The sequence below is a fragment of the Gymnogyps californianus genome, chromosome 1 (assembly GCF_018139145.2).
Source record: "Gymnogyps californianus isolate 813 chromosome 1, ASM1813914v2, whole genome shotgun sequence".
NCBI classification, from domain to species: domain Eukaryota; kingdom Metazoa; phylum Chordata; class Aves; order Accipitriformes; family Cathartidae; genus Gymnogyps; species Gymnogyps californianus.
This window is the reverse complement of record NC_059471.1, coordinates 140444535-140457516: the sequence shown is the minus strand read 5'-3', so window position 1 is coordinate 140457516 and position 12982 is coordinate 140444535. Positions and strand designations below refer to the sequence as shown.

At 42.2% G+C, this 12982-nt stretch overlaps 1 protein-coding gene across 3 annotated transcripts in view; it reads left to right on the top strand.

The window, feature by feature from the left end:
- Positions 1-12982, top strand: part of NUP50 (nucleoporin 50) — a 398016-nt gene that overhangs the window by 369750 nt on the left and 15284 nt on the right. The window contains exon 1 of one of the 3 annotated variants that reach the window (XM_050914932.1): positions 9834-10066. The exons of 1 other annotated variant lie outside the window; for it this stretch is intronic. The gene's annotated coding sequence lies outside the window, so the exon portion shown is untranslated. Of the gene's footprint in view, positions 1-9833; positions 10067-10415; positions 10444-12982 lie in introns of those variants that run through there. One more of the 3 variants, XM_050914933.1, reaches the window with a different exon arrangement.

The window sequence follows — 12982 nt, the reverse complement described above, 5'->3', positions numbered from 1 at the left end:
TCTGTTTGTAAAATGAGAAAAAGCTTACATGTGAAAAACAGCTCAAGTAATTAGTATTTTTTAAATTAAGACAGTTACTGCTGCAAAGATCTGCAAACTTGGTACAAACTAATCTTTTGTTTGAAGTCTGGTAGAGCAGAATTTACATTACAGTCAGAGAACGAGAAAAATTGACAGTCTTGACCTATTTTGCAGCTAAGACTGAGCAGAAGAGTGCTGTAAGCACTTTTGGATTGCTGAGATATGTTACTATGACAAAATATTCCACTCTTTCAGAACATGATTCACCTTAATACTGGTGTGTTTGTAAATATTAATTAGGGCTAATGACCCCACTTTGAAGTAAGTAATTACTATCACAATGATGATAAAGTAGAGTTCTAATAATGTACAGAAGAATCTTGAAAATGGCATCAAAGAAATCTCTTTTCACAGACATTTTTCTAACTGAGGTAGCAGAAACCAAACTGAACAGATATACCCCTGACTTTGAATTTTGACTTTGAACTGATCAACTGTGTCTTCTTTGGACAAATCCACTATATAGAATTAAGTGAGTGCATATTAGTTGAGGAGTATTTTATTGAAATTTGCCCCCCTCCCCAATATAGGGAAGAGTGCAGAAAAATCCTACTTTTTCCTTTCCTTTCCTTTCCCCAATTTTTTAAAAGAATTATTAAAACACACAAAAAAATGAATGGAAATATTTAATTTCATTTTGGACAAAGCATGTCAACCGGTCCTCAATTATTGTAAATTTTGCCTTTCTTTGCCAACAAAAATTTTTCAAGTTAATATGAAATTTTAATTTTTAGAATATTTTAGGGAAGGAACTATTAATAATTCACATAGCTCCTCTACTGTACTGACCCTCTTTAAGACGTTGTAGAGTTCTGTCTCCTTTGGGAAATGGGTGTTATGTCTTCCAGAGCTCTTTGATGCACAGTGATGAACATGCCTTACACATCATCCCTTAGAAACTTATATAAATGTGCTAACTAGCCTAGACAGCCATCTTTGGTACTTGGTAGCACTGGAGATGAGCACAACACATTAGAAATAGTTTATAGCAGGGACAATCCTATTAGGAGACAACAGGAATGACAGTTGTGCTCATTCCCTCCAAGAGTATTATAAAAAAAGGTGAGTTCTCATATATTCTCAAACGTCTTCCTCACTGGGGAGAACAGCTGTGTTTGAGACACCTTGCTTTTAGCAGAACTGCAAAAACAAAAAAAAAATTTGAAAACACAGGAAGGAGGTTTCAGGCCTAACTTTACATAAATTAATAGGGAATCGAGATTAACAACTGTAGTCAACACATCTTACAGACCACTAGAAGAAATTTTCCCATTTCTTAGCCATATTAATGGAAAAGGTTTGGATATTCTTGTGTAAGTACAGGTTATTTTAATGTAAACATTAATCCTTTCCTCAGAATTATATTTCATTCTCATTTTTTTCATCAACTTTCAAATTTCTAAGTCAGTCAATATTTTGAAATGCAGCTTTTGTAAAAGATCTCTCACATGACCCCTGACTTTGCACTGGTGATTTTTGTTATTTAGGAGTTATTTAGTTTTGTTATTTAAGAATAAACTCCATTTCATTTCCACTCATATTCTTTCTCACTGAGGACCAAGAGACAACATGGTGTTCTGAGGGGCTAATTAAGAGATTGGTGGTGACATTTTAGCAAATCCAATTCCCTGCTGGGAGATATTCCTTTAATTCCCTCTTCTATAATTTTTGGACTAGAAAGAAACAGCCAAGAAAACAAAGCCTTCTTACAGATAGTTATTTTGAGGTACTCAGGGTTGTAAGAGATGATCAGGTAAAACATTGTAAAACAGAGACAATGACAAGAGGAAAACCTGTAACGACACTCTAACCCTGGATCAATACTGAGTTTGTTACCTGCCAACAGAAATGTAGGTGCTAATGCCTGTATTATCACACAGTGCTGAATATTTCTAATCGTCCAGTCTTTTGCATAGTGTAGATCAGGAGTCCTTATACAACATAACAGACACATTTCCAATTAAAATACTTGCTAGGAATTCCTCAGAAACCTTCCAGGCAACAATGTCCAACCATACAAGCATAAAAAACAGAATGAGGAAATGCCTAGAATCCTACTAAGCGACCCCGGAAAATTCCTTATTGAAAGAACATTTTATAAATGGACCTTTTCTTAAGCACTATGAGTGCTTTAGTTACAACGAATAAGAGTTGACAGGTAAAGCAATTTAAAAAGCTACACTTCTGGAATAATAAAATGTGCAAACAGTGGACGAAATGTTTATTTACTTTAATAAAAAAATGTATTTAAAAAAAGATATTTTTTCTTTTCCTGTTTATTACATTTCAGCATGATATCTGTATTCAGCTTCTTGGCTTTTTTTCAGCAAACTACACCTGAAATGCCTCACCCTTGGTAAAAACAGACGACCTGTCAAAGCCTCATACCTTCAACGGACCTGGCATGGTGGGTGATGCAATCATGTGGGCAGTGACCTTTTCAATTTAAATCGAATGTGTCTTGCGAGGACAATGCTGGATTCGTCTTTCAGTTCCTCTTTACGTGTTCTCTGCCCCCTACTGAGACAAAATTACAATCTTTATTTTCAGCATTCAGGCTGAAGACAGAGTTGGATGCAAACCCCTGTCTACGGGTGACTTTCTTCTTGTCTCATATAGTTACTTCTGATGATTACTTTTGCTGCTGGAACAAGACACTATTTAGCATTTTCTAGAATGGGACTTCATACAGCTCTAGTGTAGCTGCAAACCAGAAGCTTGGTTTAACCTGGCTGAACAAAGAGCTCAACTGCAAGCCTTGGAGTGAATCCATATTTCTCCAGCGCATGTTTGGAGTTGGTGTTTTAACTGGAGCCAGTCTGAATGTTCCCCAAACTCACTCTTTGGGGAGCTTTTCCTGCATCACTAAGACTGTATCTGCCTACTCATGCTTTTTGATTACTTACTTCAAACACTTCATGGGCCAGAATTTCTCCTGTGCCAAAATCTGCTAAGAGCAGGTTATGGTTCCCCGAGTCTGCGGTGCACATGCAAGTCATGGCAGTGCTCTCGCTTGTGCCAGCTGGCAGCCAAGGCTGGCTGGAGTGCAGGCACCCCCCAAACACCCCTTCTCTCGCTTTCTGCTCACCGGGAGACTGCAGCCAGCTCCTACCTGCCAGAGAGCGATCAGATGCAACCTCTATCTGGCAGTGTTGGCTTGCCCCAGAGGGGCTATGCCGGAGGTAAAGTCTGATCTTAGACTGTTGCAATAATGAAAGGGAGGATTTCGAAGCTGTTCTAATGGGATATTCTGATTACAAGAGAACTGCATGGACTTACGGATTGCAAACATCAGTGTTGCCTGATGCGGATGTGAAAATTCAGCTCCCTAGGCCAGCAGAAAGTATTGTCATGTACTGATCTTTGGTTTCTCATGCTGGAAAATAATCAGTCATTACAAAAGCATAGGAGTCATCTCTGGTTTACATCCAACCAGGATGATACTGATATCTTTCACTGTACCGGTGTCCTGGTTTCGGCTAGGACAGTTAATTTTCTTCCTAGTAGCTGGTATAGTGTTATGCTTTGGATTTAGTATGAGAATAATGTTGATAACGCACTGATGTTTTCAGTTGTTGCTAACTAGGGTTTATACTAAGTCAAGGATTTTTCAGCTTCTCATGCCCAGCCAGCAAGAAGGTTGGAGGGGCACAAGAAGTTGGGAGGGGACACAGCCAGGACAGCTGACCCAAACTGGCCAAAGGAACATTCCATACCATATGACGTCATGCCCAGTATATAAACTGGGGGAGTTGGCCAGGAGGGGCGGATTGCTGCTCGGGAACTAACTGGGCATCAGTTGGCGAGTGGTGAGCAATTGCATTGTACATCACTTGTTATGTATATTCTAATTCTTTTATTATTATTATTGTTATTATTATTATTATTTCTTCCTTTCTGTCCTATTAAACTGTCTTTCTCTCAACCCACAAGTTTTGGGTTGTTTTTTTTTTTCCGATTCTCTCCCCTATCCCACTGGGTGGGGGCAGTGAGCGAGCGGCTGCGTGGTGCTTAGTTGCCGGCTGGGGTTAAACCACGACGCCTGGGGAGAGTCTTGGGCCAGTTCTACAAACTGATACATAGGTCGGCATTCCCATGAGAATCAAGTGGCTTAATTTACTACATAAAGGATTGTAAGGTCTGCGACACACTTAGCTCTTTTCTCAAAAGTATATTATTTCTCGAATCCGGTCTACTTATACTAAGTTCTAACAAGATTATAGTACAGAGTTTTAAGACTAAACAAGCTGTGATCAAACCCAATCAGCTTATTTAGTTTTATTCCTTATTTCCCAGAAGAAGTATATAAACAAATGTGGTGCTAGAGCCTAAAAAGGATACTGCCAATATCAGTGTGGGTTTTTTGTTTTTTTAAAGAAGAGGATTAAGTACTTAAGCTTTTTGTTTTTACTTTTACTTAAAAGCTTAAGTAAATTCTATATACATGTATAGCTAGTTTACAGTGAAGTCTAACTACAGCAATCATTTTAGCAGACATTCATCTGGACATGCGGACTATGCCAACAACAAATACAGAGCCCACTTCAGTTCAGGGTCTCTCAAAGTAAGACCCTGAGCCTCTTAATACCCACACCTTTGAACAAGCCTACTGAGTTTAAGAGTGCTCAAACATGTTAGCACTGCAGATTCAACACCTAAATTTAGTGCTATTGCATCCAATGAAAAATGCATTACACATCAGGTGGTAATATTTCAAGACTTCGTACAAGAAAGCACTCTGGGAAGAAAATGGTATGCAACTTTCATGAACTGTAACAACAGCGAAGTTACATAAAGCAGAGATGACTCAATTTACACTAAAAGTTATTTAGAAATAGATAGCTTTGTATTTTTATGTAATTGTCTATCATTGTACTACAAGGTGACTATATAAACCAGGCAAAATGTATTCATAAATGAATGTTTAAAAGCTGACTAGAGACATCAAATGTCTTGTTTTGGGCCAGGCCACTACCTCTGTCAGTTTTTAAGTGCTCAGGGTATCAGAAGTTGGTACCCAGCAAGAGACTTGCACAAAACCATTCCTGAAAATGTAGTCAAAATGACTGATTTACAGGAACAGAAAAATACACATTTATACAACTATGCCAAAATATCAGCTCTTCTTTTCCCAATTTACTTCAGCTACAATTTATGCTCCAATCTTTAAGACATACAAGTTCAGTAAAGGCTAACTTCAACCTGCAGCATAACTTGTTGTGAGACAATGGCATCCTATATAGTGTTACATTAATTGTCTTAAAAAGCTGCCCTAAAGAGTGTGCATGGCGGAGAATATTCCTCTTGTGAATACTCTCACGTGTGTTTATTATGCAGACATGCATACTTCTTCTGTCTGGATTCCAATGTGCTGGGTGCTGTACAAAACTAAGAAAAACACTGACTATCCTAAAAACTTTATAAACTAAACTGATGATGTATATATCTATTTAAGAAGCACTGTGAATGTCACTGTGAGACTGCACATGCAAATAAGTCGTACAGGTCCCTGACTCAGAGAACACAGAGTACTGGAAGAAAATTAACAGAAAACCAGATGCAAGTAGGAAGACAATGCAGCAATAAAGCTACTGTTTGCATAAATCACATGGGGGTTGTCCTTAGAAATTTGGTATTTTGTATAAAAATGCTGTACGTTCCCATGCATTTCTTAATCAGTATGTTCCTTCTGAAACAGAAGTAGATGTATTTTGGTCTAAGTTTGTTCATTTTAAGATTTGCATAGGCGTTTTGCTTCTGACAGTTATTATGTTGTCATACACATCGTTTTGCTTTGCAACCAGATCGTCCTGGAGGCATACCTGTGTATCCTCACAGTACCTTGAAATTGCTCAAAGTACATCTTAACTAAACACAATAGAAGGATAATGGTAAACAAGACGTCCAGAAATTATACAAAACGTAACTGAAAGATATTTGTCATTAACCTGTAATTAAAAGTTCTAATGATGAATATCTAGTGATTTTTCCTTGGTAGCCTGTAACCGTATTTAATTGTTCTTACAGAATTTATGTCAACTTCTACTTTCCCTGGCTACAAATAAAGTCTATTACTACTTACTCATCTCTTCAATTGACAAAAAGGAGGTTTTATTATTTTTCTAACAACCTGCTACATATTGGAGGACAAATCATCGTTTACTCCCCAAATCTTCACTTTTCTTCATCAAACAGACAATTATTTTGACTTTGCTTCATCGGTCATCTGTTCTTCACTGTTATAATCTTTTATGATCGCATGTGGATACTTTGCATCCATCTGAAAGCTTAGCACCCAAATCTGGACAAAGTATTTCACCTGAGGGCTTGTAATTATTTGAGTCCACTCATTAGTAAACTTCCAAGCCTTAATTCCTCTTAGAACATTGTAAAACAGTGCCTGTGGTCTGCTATAAACCCCCAGCCTCCTCAGCCTGCTTCTGTTGTACCAGTTATTCCACACTTTGCATTTGTGGAGGGTCTGTTCATTTTATTTCTGAGATGATACACTTTTCATTTTCTTTCTGGGATTTATGAAGTTATGTGCTTATTCTTACAACTTTTTTCAGTTGCATCAGCTAAGTCACTGCCCTCCACTAGGAGGAATTTCCACTGGCCAATTGCACTTCTTCTGAACAACTTATTTCTAAGTGTTCAACACTGACTGACTGTAGTATTTCACTAAGTTGAACCTCTGTTTCTATATTATGAGATGACATGCAAGTAAGATAATCCTATTCTACCATGACCATCATAAAGACCTCAAGAAAATGCCTTCTAAAATTTCCTTTTTAACTGAACTCCTTTAAACTGTGTTTTGCAGCATCCTCTTTTTAGTCACTTTTGTCTTTGAAACCCACCCAAGAATGGGGCTCCTCTGTGTGGCAGGCACTGCTCAAAGAAAGAATACTAACCCTACAGAGCTTTGCAAGCAGTGTGCTTCAGAAGAACACAGGATAGAGAAATGGGGTATAAAACAAAGGAATAGTGAAAAAGCATAATGGTTTTATGTGGAGGGAGAGAACGAGACAGTCGGGGGAAAAAAATAAGTCAATAGTGACTATATGGGGGGCATGGCACAGGAAAAGGTAAAGGGGCAGGAGTTGAAGGAAACTGAGCTGAAGAGAATATGAAAGAAGGAATGGGGAAAAAATGTGACCCGGCGAAGACAGCACAGATGAAGTCCAGTTAAAACTGCAGAATTCTCTGAATGCCTGAGGCTCTTTGCTTTCGTATTCCTGCAGCCATGCCTGCCTGCTGGTGTCTGCACACAAAACTTTGCTTCACTGACCACTTTATCGTCTCTCTCTACACAGTTTCATTCTCATCTCAGCATTTCTGAACACAGGTAACACGAAATACCTGGTACATAGTACTGACCTCAGCCACAGACACCCTTCTTGTTTTGTGTTACACTGAGCCTCAACAGAGCTACTAGGAAGGACAATTAAGAAGTGTATATTCTTTGGGAGGGACAAGAATTGGCTATCTGATCCAGAACTCATAGGGAGAACACGGAATGTTTCTGCATGTTTACGCAAATCATGCTTGATTAGGGTTGTCTACTCATTGCACTGCTATCTGCCTGGCCTTAAAGAACTAACTTCTGTGCAGAGTGTAAGGATCCTGGGAAGGGTACAAACAGAGCAGCCGTTAACAGCTCCCAGCAACCGCAGAGGTCAGACAATGGCTGAATACAACAGTAGCTACAGCCAGAATGAAAGGTGTTCTTACCACATTTCAAAGAGATCAAGTGGAAAGCAAGCAGGAAATACTAGCACCAAGTCAGTCTTTAAGAATTAGAGGGGAAAAAAGCTCTCTAAGCAGGAACTCAAGACAGCTTGCCTGCAGAAGGAAGCAACTTTGAGGTTTTGGGGCTAAACAAGCCAAACAACACGAGATTCAGGGAGAAACCTCCACAGCTGAGACAGAAAAGTCCAGGAACACATCTGAAAATCTATAAATCTTCTGGTGTGATCAGACAATAGGGTCACAGTGTTTGTTAGTAACAGCCTTGCACATTGTTTGTGCTAACAGAGGCAAAGAGCAATTATTTTAGAAATTCTCTTTAGAGACTGCGTCTCTGACTGTTATTGCAACTATGAAGGGGCAAACTAGAATGCACTCAAACTCTGGGAAAGCATAACCTTAAACTATTAGAAGCCTGAGGGAGAGCAAGTACAGGTGGGATATTTACCACAGGTAATAGGGATATTTCAAGGATTTTATTTTTTAAGCAAAAGAGGAAACTTTTCAAAAGGGCTGCCAGATAGACAATACAACAAAAGGCTAAAGGAGAATGTTTTTTGTGTTCCTGGATTAAAGGAAATATTAAAAACACATGGAGTCATCGATGGGATCAAAACATAAATTGGATCTAAACCAGCTGAGAGCCAGTTAAAGAAAAATTTTAATGGCACTGTGACAGTCCTATTTTTGACAGTAAGCCATACAAGATACTTAGGAAACATTTAATTTTAAATTCAAGGCTTTAACACTGGTTTATGCCATCATTATGCAGTGACACACATTTTAAAATAGTGTATCTGAAATCCCAGGAGGGCAGGTAAAATGAGTTTTCCAAATTACTACCTGAAGATGGTTCCAAAATATTTGTACTATCTTATAAAAAAGAAAAACATACGGTGAAAATACATTGTTTGAAGGCTAAAACTAGGTAACACAACTGGGGAGTAGGTCTATGCCTCAGGAGTCTTAGGGTCCCAGATACGGTAAGTACCAGTGCCTCTTATCTACTGTTAAAGTTTTTTTTCTGTTTTTCCCACCATTTAATGAATTTATATGCTTTAGAAGGGCAAGTTCTCTATAAAAAGTAATTTTTTTTTTTTTTTAACATTTTAGGTCAAGGTGTTTCAGCCAGCAAGCTTAGCACCCTAAGTCGTAGCTGTAAGCTAGCACCTAAGACAGGGCACGAGAACTGCAGTTTTTAGGTTTACTGATTGCCTTCATTTTTACTGTTACTGTTCTAAGGTAGTACATGATGCAAAAGCGCTTGGGAGTCACTGTTTTCAACCTGTAACTACAGCAAAGGACGTTACCTTCTCTCCAGTCGGTTCACGCTAGCACTAATCCCACATACTATTATGCCGCAGGGAGAAAAGGCCACGAGCGAGGCAGCAAGCGAGCCAAGGCTTTATAGGTCAGTCAGGCACAGAGCCTGGCGAACAACCGCTTCGCCCGCCGTAAGCCAGGCCGGAGCCGGCCCTGCCCCGTGAGTCAGCGGCAGCTGCGCCCGGCCGGCCGGCCGAAGGAGGCGGGTACAGCTGGGGCAGGATGCGTCCGGCCACGCGTGGTTCGGACACCCCTCCACCACTGTACGCGGCCTAATTTGGGGCCGTGAAGCCCCGCAGCCCACAGCCGCCCCCGCGGGAACGGCTCCCCCGCCGCACGCAGGCCCACGCTGGAAGGTGGGGGGGAAGAGGAGGCGCCGGCCACGTGACTAAAATTCGAACGGCCGGCGCGAGACCCATACTGTCGGCAGCGAGCATGCGCGGCCCAGCCGGCCGTTGGCAAGACGAGCTCTGCCATTGGGCTGCGCACAGCCACGTGACGCGCGCCCCGGCGGCCGGCTGCGGGCCCGCCGACGCCGCCGGCTCCGCCCCTCTCTTCCCCCCTGCAGCGCCGGCCGCGGAGCAGGGGGGCGCATGCGCGGTGGAGGCGGTGGCGGGGACGGCGGCGGACGGTGCGTCTCTCTCTCTCTTTTTAAAACAATTTCTTCCCCGTCTTTCAGGAGGGAGAAAATGGCGGCGGCCTGACGCCGGGTTAAGCGACGCCGGCTAGCCGCGGAGGCAGAGAGGGAGGAGGGCCCGGCCGGGGGATGGTGAGCGGGCTCCGGGCCCGGGCAGCCTGCGAGCAGACTCCGCCTCCTGCCCGCCGCAGCCTCGGCCCCGCAGCCCAGCACCGCAGGGGAGAGCCGCCCGCCCGGCCCCGCCGCCCCGCGCCCGCGAGGGGACGCCCCGTGGGGGTAAGTGCCAGCTCTCTCTTTCCCTTCCCGTTCCCCCGCCGCCGTTCCCAGGATCGCCCGCCCTGGTGCCTTTTACGTGCGCGGGGGGGGGGGGACGGGACACACCGCGGGGCAGGGCTGAGGCCGGCAGTCGGCCCAGGTGGAGTGCTGCGGCGGCCGGCCGGCCGGCGTCCCCGGAGGGAGATCCCGGAGGGAGATCCTTCCGTCCCCGGAGGGAGATCGTCCTCGTTCCCGGCGAGCTGGTGCTTCCCCCGGGGCGCCTGGCCGTGTGTGCGTCCCACCGCGGGCGGATGTCTCCCCGCAGGCCTCCCCGCCCGGGCGCGGGCCGGCCGCGGGCATCGCCTTCCCTGAAGAAAGCGCCTGGATTTCAAACGGGGGTGAGGAGAAGGGATGATCTGGCCGCAGATGTCACCCGCGGGTCTCAAACAGGAGGACTGCAAGCCAGAGGGATGCCGAGTAGGGAGGGAGTTCGCTCTTGGAGCCTCCCGGCTACCTAGGGCCTGGTTCGCGGTGTTGGGGGGCGATGGCATTTTGGCGAGCCGCACCGGGGCGGGGGGGGCAGAAATACATCCAGTTGCTTAAAAAGCGCAGAGCTGCTCTGTAACGCGTGTGCGGTGGGAGGGAGGAACTTCGGCTGTTACAGGGGACTGCAGCTAGGCCTTTGGAAAGGAAGCAAGCGGGACTTTGTATGCTAAACCGAAAGAGCCTACGTTGAAACAGAAGATCTTCTCAGGAAAGGAGAAACGTGGGTCAGCTACCAGGCGGCAGCCTGGCTTCCGCTGTCTCTGCGCACCCCGAAATACCGCAGGCGTTTCCTGCTCTGTAACACAGCTCGGGACTGAAAAGTGTCTGCAGCGCTAGGTGTGCGTCACCACACGTCTTAAGTCTTGCAAGTATGATGAGATACCAGTGACTTCTTTTGCCACCTGGTTTTAGGTTGGGCACTCCAATAGTACAAGTTTTGTTACCTTATGGTAGATAGGTGATATTGTGGAATGCAAATGTTAAATTAAGTCTTGTTCTCAAACTGCTGCATCAAATAGGGCAGCTATAGTTACTAGGTGGATTTTAGTAGTTCAACAAAACATCTATATTGTGGGTTTATTAAATAAAAAGAGCTGTTTCTCAAAATACCTCTGTCTCAACCTGTTCAGAACATTTGCTACTAAAACTTCTTGAAGGCTGTGAATATCAGATAGAGATGGTTTTGTGTTGCTTCTTGTTTCACAGGTTAGAAAATGTGTCTAGGATTCTCTTGCTCCTCTCTTCATATATGTTAGATTCTGTTGTCATTATTGATGTAGAGAAATCGCGTAAACACAGGTAGGTGCAAAGAACCCGGAGCCAAGGACAGGTTTACCTCTCTTCTATTAATGGAGAACAGGCTTTCTAGTTCATGTGCTTGTCATGCTTCAGTGGCTGGGTTACGAGTAGTAATTTGATCTTCCATGGAATCCTATGGTGTAATTCCAGGTTTTACTAGCCTTTCAGCTCTGGCTGCTGCCAAAGAGATGCAGTCTTGTCTTCCTCTGGTTGCCAGTGTTTGTATATCCTTGTGGGAAACTGGACTGGGGAGCCAATATGACTTTAAAATAAGTTGGGTTGGTTTTTTTTTTTTTCAATGGGTTGGATTTAAATAGTTGCCCAGTCTGCAGAGAATGAGGCAGGGCATGGTAGGACCTCTGCTTTCAGGACGGTGTGTATTAGGGCGTTTTAAAGTGTTTACACAAAACAGTCTTCTGTCACTGTACTTCCATAAGATCCTAATAACTTGACCTTATTTGTGAAGTGTGTCAGACCATAATTCATGACTTTGACGTGTGATCTGGATTTACTGTTCTGTTTAAAAATATTTCATTGGTTAAACAAGATGTTCTGTAACCATGTATTGTTATCATTTTCGGCTCTGAAATTCAACTATTTGTGGAATTTATTTATTTTTTTTTAATCTGGCCAGGTCTTATTCACAAACCTAAGAGGGTTTTTTGAAGAGTTTTAATTTTTGTGCTTGCTTGAGACTTAAATTGCTACAAACCTACATCTTTTCTTTGAAAAGTTTTCATATTTAGTGTCAGATGATATAATCAGTTAGTAAAAAAATCTTTTTTCATATAAAATTTGAGTAATGTGATTGCTTGCCAAGTCTTTCAGATACAAAATATCATAGCTGCATTCATTCTTTGTTTTTCTACACAGCTGATAAGTTGTACTTCAGTAAAATGGAACTCAGAAGTTAGAACTATTACAGACATTCCTTCTCCAAAGTTGATTTCCCTTTACATTGCAGAGATAACTAGCAAAATGATGATTGGCTGCTTACAGTAATTGCTCTAAAGTCCATTATATGCTTTGTGTGTCCTTTGGAGGAAAAATAATCTGATTTATTTGTAATAGAATTTTTCAAATTTCTAATTAGTAATATTATATTGATGCTGGTTTTTGTAGGAGAGCATGGTCTTCATTCTTACCCAAGCTTTCTGTCCATTTGCTTCAGTAGGTCGTCATTGGTATTTTAGATGCTATAAAGCAACTTACTTTTCTCTTGCTGCTTACATGGGTATCCTGAGGCAAGATGGAGTGGAATATGGAATGTTTTAACCAGATCTTTTTTCCATATTTTTGTTGTTTGCAGCCCTTCAGAGTAAGTGGTGACCAGGTATATAGGTTATGGGACTGAAAGGAATTTCTCTAGCCAGCATTGCTGCTAAAGAAAACTTGTCCCATAATTGAACTGCATGTTTCTATTGTTGCTTAAATTTAAGATCAAATATGGCTTATCACCACAACTTTAATCTCAAGTGCTTGTTGATTGTTGTTGGCACAACAGTTGTTAGAAACACGTGGTTTTCAACTGTCATTCCAATTTTGACCTACTTCTATATTAACTCTGATTTCTATTATTTGTTCTACGTAATA